General features: G+C 41.7%; 1 long non-coding RNA gene across 1 annotated transcript; it reads right to left on the reverse strand.

The window, feature by feature from the left end:
* Window positions 1-1673: 1673 nt before the first annotated feature.
* Window positions 1674-2880, reverse strand: LOC129162959 (uncharacterized). Its single transcript, XR_008562972.2, has 3 exons — window positions 2741-2880; window positions 2601-2658; window positions 1674-2526 (listed from the first exon to the last, which is right to left on the reverse strand). It is a non-coding gene; the product is annotated as an uncharacterized lncRNA (long non-coding RNA).
* Between the last annotated feature and the right edge of the window lie 4230 nt (window positions 2881-7110).

Below are 7110 nucleotides of genomic sequence, written 5' to 3' on the forward strand. Positions count from 1 at the left end.
AGCGCAAGATGAGAAATCTGAGAAAAAAGGATAAAAGACAAACCAGAAGTGAAGTATAGATAGAGAAAGCTTTTACTTCTGTTTTATTAAACACTTTTATGCCACTCTAAAAGACAAAATGTTAAAAGTGTCAAAAACACTCCAGCATTAAGTCTACTGTTGAAGGAAGTCGAATGTAGGAAAAATAGATTTATAAAGGAAAAATCATGATAACTTAAAAGTAGTTTGAGGACAAAAACTGAAGAATTAAAAGAATCAAAAACAAGTTTAAAAACAGGGAAGCAATAGAAGTTTTCCCAGGGAGTCCTTTGTTGCTTTTCCCTTGAGACCTCTCTGTTGCTCAGCTGTTGTTGGCTCAGTGTCACATATACAGTCTCCTAGCACATAACAAACTCACACACTGCTTGCCTCTGTTCATACACACATTCTGATTAAATTAGTTCTATTTTGTTGGGCTGGATTTGGGTCCAAGAAAAGAACAATAGTCGGAGATAGAGAAGCAACAAAACTTACAGGAATGGTTCAGTGTAAAACAAAGGATCTGTTCACACAAATCACCATCCATCATCTGCACAATAACAAGACACACAAGTGAATTTATTTCTGTCATGTTGGTGTAAAACAAATGTACTTTATCCATAACTAACAGAAGCAAACAAAGGCAGGTAATTGTCTCAAGATACTACAAGAGTCATAAAATACCCATCAACTGACAGTATAGATTTTTACTGTTGCATTTGGGCTGGTGAACATCTGTTGAAAGTGGTAAGTGAGGGTTTTACTAAAAGGTTTACAGAAAAATTTCTTTATGGTGCTAAACTGGTGAATGCATCTTTCCCATCTGTATTAGAACGCCAGACTGCTCCACAGTCTCACGGCACATGGTCAATATAATAATGAAATCAGATGGTGGAAATGTCCTGCCACGGTGCTAAAAAGAACAGAAATGGGTAGGAAAAATGTTCCTTGACAAAACTAACAAACATTAAAGTGTTTTTCATGTCAGTGTCACTTTTTTGGCAGTTTACTGAACCAAACACAGAATCATACTAAGGGTCCCAGAGGGTGAAATGCAAAACAGGCTCTTCATCATCATCATTATCAAACTTTTACAATTTCGCAGATAATCAAAGTGTTGTACACTAGAAGCATGTTAAAGACGTCGTAATGTCCCCCTCAGAGTCTTACTCCACCCACGTATCAATTTTAACAACTGCAACATTAGTAGGCATTGTCTGGAGGACCGAGAGGGCGGAGCCGCGGCAGTGACGAAGACGATGGCTAACTGGACGATGCTAGCTCGCTTCACTCTGAGCAGTCATTAGAAGTGGAGGACATTTCTCCCCCTCCTTACCCAGACACTCAAGAAGAAAGGGACCAAGTCTATTTGGAGGAGACAAGCGGACCTGAGCCTTATTGTTTTGAGCTTGTGAGTTGCCTGCAATTACCGGAAACGACCCAACAGAACCAGCTCTGAATGGTAAGTAGCCGTTAGCCATAGCATTGGATTAGCTGCAGGGTTTTGCTCCACGGCCCGAGAGCTAGTATTCAGCATGTTTTAGAGGTTTATCTGCTTCAACACACCTGGTTTTAATCAGCAACAAACAGCTGAGCTGCTTAACAGCTAATCTAACCTGTTAAAGCAGGAAAACCACTGAAACGTGCTGGATAGCAGCTCTCCAGGAGCTCTGGGCTCAAGCTACAGTCTGCTGCATAAAGTTATGAAAATATCCCATGAGAAAATTATTCTGTAATGTGTTCAGCCCACTAAAACTGCCCTGATTTCATTATTTATTTACTGATACTAGCTGCTCTTGGTTGCAGGTGATCCTCTGGTGTCTGCAGCTGCTCTGGTGTCGTCAGGATAAGGAGCTTCCAGAAGAATGTGCCTTTCAATGACTCATTCCCCCTTATTTGTTATATTAATTAAATAAATCTCAATTTATATATTTCCTGTTTTTGTTCATGTCCATAAATACTTAAACATGCTTGAAATTAAAACGAGCTTTTAACAGTGAGGTGCTAGTTTAATTCATCACAATAGAGCTAGTTAAACATGCAATGTGATAATTCAATTAATGTAATTTATAAATATCCATTAAAATATCAAAACTGGAATCAAAATGAGATATTTGGCAGCACAAAAAACTTGTCAAACTCAATATTTATTATAATAATTGTAGGCAGACAGGAGACAGAGCTGATGGAGGTTCTCAGTCATCGAAGGATGGCTGAAGGCTTTCCAGGAACAGGAGATGTGGTGTTGTCTCTTCTCTCTCTATTCTGCCAGATGAGCTGATAGGTTACAGGTGTGTGAGGACATCCTCATGCTGTCATAACCAGATGACAGGAGTTATCAGGTGATCAGCCAGGCTAATGATGAGATGCAGAAAGAAAACAAATCATGCAGAAAGAAAACAAATCCAGGACAGTGTACAGTAATAAAAATAATATGTGGTGTTGCTCACATAGAGTTATTAACGTGTGCCTGCCTCATGGTGTAGAGTCCATATTTTGCTGAGTGTCCTGCAATAATGCAGGTTATTAGTTAATTTACTTTTGATAGCAAAAACAAAATATTTAATGTAAAAGTTATTTACCAGGTGAATCAGCTCACACGTCACCACCAAGTGTCACAGGGCCAGAATCAGTAGCCTCCTTCATGATGTCATGATGTAATCACATATGTTTATTTAATTGTTAATATCTTAAAAATTCAGAAATGTTTTAATTTTTTTACCTTGAACAGTTCACTGAGCTTGCACTGTCACTGAGGTGGAAGCTGGAATCAACAGCAGACACCTCACATCCTGGTCTTTTCAGGGGTGTGGACGCTGCTGTGGGACTTTCTGGAATATGAATTTCCATCATGGTCCCGGTGTCACAAGACACATGCGGCTGTGAGCTCTATAAAAAAACAAAGAAGCAGCACATTTATAAACGTTTAAAAGAGCATAAAATCATGTGTAACAATCTGTAAAACAAATTAAAACTAGAAGGTAATAAAATGTTTACATAGGAGATTATTAAAAATAATTCACCTTTGCTGCGGGTAATGCTTCACGTCAGCCTGGACAAGTGCATTCTTGCAGATTACTAAATCAGTCTGACAGCAAGTGCCTTGGGTAGATTTAGCCTGAAAAAAAAATAGAAGCACATTGTTGCTTATAAAGTCAGATAATATACAAAATAAACTCCTATATAGGCGCTTTATAACATTCCTAGTGTGTGATATTATTATAATGTAAAAGTCAGTCACATATGATGTGGAGAGCCTGAAATGCGACCTCCTGAACAGAATTCCTCACGGAACCGGGTCACGCTGTGCTGGATTTCACGCTGTAATGATGTCTGTCAACTAGTGCTGCGTTAGTTAGAGTCACTGTTGCAGAATTACCGACTGACACAAAAGCAGCCCGAATTTTCTCTGAGCCTGACAGTCATGTGGACCGTTTTGTCGGCCAGGGCTTCGAGATATGTTCCGATTCGCCGCTGATTCTAACCTTACATCCCGTTCCACATTTTGTGAACTTGACAAATCTGCCCGAAGGCAGTGCAGGCTGATATTAGCTAAATGGAGTGAACCGCGTCTTGCAAACTTTGCATTTAGGTAGGAAATTGTCTTTAGAAGATGTTAACTTTTATTTAGCTTACTCACCTCAGACTGGAGCCCGCCATGGTGGGGGAGCAGAGTCGGTGGGCTGCATCTAAATCGCGGAAGAGCCACGGTGGGCACAGCCCTCTCTTCAAACGGAGACGTGCAGAATCGCGGGTAAAATGCTGGTTGCAAACTACAGCACCCGGCGGGAGCTGAATGTTTTCCAGACACCGATTGCGCGCAACCACTGGCGCCTAATTTCTAAGTCCAGCGGAAAGGAGTACAACCCCACAGAGCCACCGCAACCATACTACACTACACCTTCTCACAGCATACTAACACGATATGGAGCACTAAACCTGAACTACTTTCCTAATAACACTAACAGCCAAACACTAACTAAACTACACTATCCAACAGCCAAGCTAACACTAAATAAGTATGTATAACACTAACGGCTACGCTAAAGACTAGGATATGCTAATGCTATATGCTAATGCTGAACTACCGCTAACCGTCCTACGCTCGCTTGCAAATCCAACTCCCAACTCGCCACAAGGCGTGGCCGAGACGCTCGTTGCTTTTATAACTTTGACACAGAGCTGCTACGTAGTACTCTACTGGTTTACGTAGTATCTTACTCTTTAGCCATTGGCTAAAATTTATTCAAAATGAGTCAAATTCTATGTTTTAAGCTGAAGGTGGCGCTATACTGTGGTATTTAGGCAGAATTTTTAATTTTTAAAGAAAATGCACCAAAATGCTAAAATAATTAATACACACATTTAAAACACTATTAGACACTCATTTATACAGTTTATCAGCAAAAAAAAAGTTAATTTAGATGTTACTTGCTCTTTAAAGAGACACTAACCCCCAAATTCCACTACCTCCGCTCCGCTCCGGTCCGCCCCCGCCTTCCGCAGCCGCTCGCTTCCGAACTCAATTTACTGGTACCTGCTCTACAACGGCTCCGCTCCGGTGCGGAGACCTGAGGTGGGCAAATAAGCATGCGCGGGATTTTCGAGATCTTGTGATACAGTCCGAGCAATAAACGTGGAAGTTAGATCCAAACACCCGTTGTGTGGGAGAAGCATCAAAATGAACTGTTTAATCTGCCCATCATGTGTGTTGAGAGATCAGCAATGTTTGGATCAACAAAGTGTGACTACTTTGATAGTGGAAACTGTATTTATGGCTTGATTTTGTGCATTTAAACTTCAGCCGCCATTGATAGTGGTTAAAAGTTGTTAAATCTGTGCATATGAAACAAAAAACGCCTTTTGTTTATCGATTTATTGTGAAATACGGAAATTGTGCTTGCTCCTTTTCCTGTTGGGCCGTTGTGATTTCTGTCCATTTACTGCGGAGGTGCTCCGGCGTCCGGCGAAAATAGGATAGATTCTATTTTTGCCGGACGCCGGAACAGAGTGCGGCGCACGGCGCCGCACTGCCGGAGCACGGCCACAGTAGTGGAATAGCTCTGATTGACTACAACGGGACCGATTTTGCTCCGGCGTTCGTGTCGGAGCGGAGCGCAGTGGAGCGGAGGTAGTGGAATTTGGGGGTTAGTGTAGCTGCCATCAGAGACAGTTAAACGATTTTCTTTGATCTGATATTTATGGTTGAAAGAGCAATTTATGTTTAAGGAAAATATGGTTTATTTTAGGTTTGTTTAAGCATACATTTAAATAGGCATGTTCTATTTCTCTTCTTCGAGGTGGAACTAATGTTACATGTGTTGTTGAGGTCCAGTCAGTAATTGTAACGCACTTCAGTCAGCGGAGGGCAGAGTTCTTATTGATATGTGCACTTGTTAAGGCATGTTAAGGTAAAGGCATCGACATATATACTGAACAATTCATTTCCATAGGCTCCAAACACGTTTTTGAGGCTAAATGGGAGGTGGCCACCACCGCCATTTTGACCGTGTCACAGGTTCCGTCAAGCCCAGACAATTCCACAAAAGGGAAGAGAGGTGGAGCTGAGGGTGGGGCTGTAAGGCTGGGATCAACTGACGACACCCGGTTGAACTAGCTACAAGCTAACCTAAAGCTAACCCAAAGCTAATGCGGAGGTGGGAGCTAAGCTAACAGAGGTAGCAACCTAGCTACAACCGGAGTTAACTGTGCACAACACCAGAGCTTCTGAGTCAGAGATACGCCGGGCTGACCGCTGGGTAAAACCGGGTGGAACACAGAGGTCTCCCAAAAGCTGCTGAAAGCCGGCAGCCCACGCAGCAGACAGAAGCCGCGATCAGACAGAGATGCGCCGAGCTGCGGGGAGGGGAGAAACAGGTGGAAAACATCGGTCTCCCGAGAGCTCTACAAGCCGATAGTCAGAACCCAGCTCTACCAACATGTTATATTTAAACCCATTTTCTAAAGTGCAGCATTGTGTTAAATGCACTGGGTTTTACCCTATTACATTTAAATTTCATGGTTAAAAAGTACATGTTAAAATCTAAGCTCAGCTCGGCAGTGACCTAAAATACATAAATATAATTTTAATTACCGAAAAAATGAGGTGGAGACTTGGACGCTCTATTAGTGCAATTAATGCCACAGCAAGTCATTTTGTCCAACAATTGCACAAAAAATATCCAAAAAAGAATACACAAACACAGACACTCAAAATCCCAAAGCAGTTTCCAAGCCAGACCGAGGCTCTACTGAGGCCTTTCCACGGAGCTAGCTCTGTGGTCACGTGGGTCTGATGCTCATTAATTATACAGAATTATAGGCTTTTAATACACTTAAACAGAAGAGTGAGAAAAAATTTCACCCCCCTCAGAGTTGTCATGAGTGTAAACTAGATAATTTAAACAAAAAACATGTTTTGGTATCAGGCTGTAAACATGTTTATTTCTACTGTGAAATTGGTATTTTTAACATGGGAGTCAATGAGGATTTGCTCGCTTCTGACACCAGCCCCCAGCGGATGAGGGTGGAACTGCAATTTTGGTACTTCCGGGGTTGGCCTCAATTTTTGAGCCACATTGTGGGGGCTTGGGTAAAGGAGACCGTTTTCTTCCATCAAGAATTAAGAGTTCTACTGTGGGATGTAACCTTTCTTAACCCGTTTGAGTTCATGCAGCCAATGAGGTATGAATGTTTCTGTTTTATGCCATTTCCATATGTTTTATGCTGATGTCGATGCTAGGCATAATTAGTATTGTTACACATGTTGTTTTGTGAAATGGTCTGAAATGGTCTGAAGCCAATTTTTGGAGTTAGTAAAGTCATTTTATCTTCTAGAATGTTTGTTTATTTTTTATTCTCCATGAGAATTTAGTTGTTATTAAACTGAATATTTGTGCTAATTTGTACAGTTCTCAAGGCATGGTTGATGGCACGAACGTGTTAATAAATGCCAGTTAAAGAAGAGCGCCTTGTGTCCGTGATTCAGCTCGGAGGGAGTTACCCCCAAATTCCACCACCTCCGCTCCGCTGCGCTCCGCTCCGACACGAACGCCGGAGCAAAATCGGTCCCGTTGTAGTCAATCAGAGCTA

This window comes from Nothobranchius furzeri, chromosome 1 (assembly GCF_043380555.1).
Source record: "Nothobranchius furzeri strain GRZ-AD chromosome 1, NfurGRZ-RIMD1, whole genome shotgun sequence".
NCBI classification, from domain to species: Eukaryota; Metazoa; Chordata; class Actinopteri; order Cyprinodontiformes; family Nothobranchiidae; genus Nothobranchius; species Nothobranchius furzeri.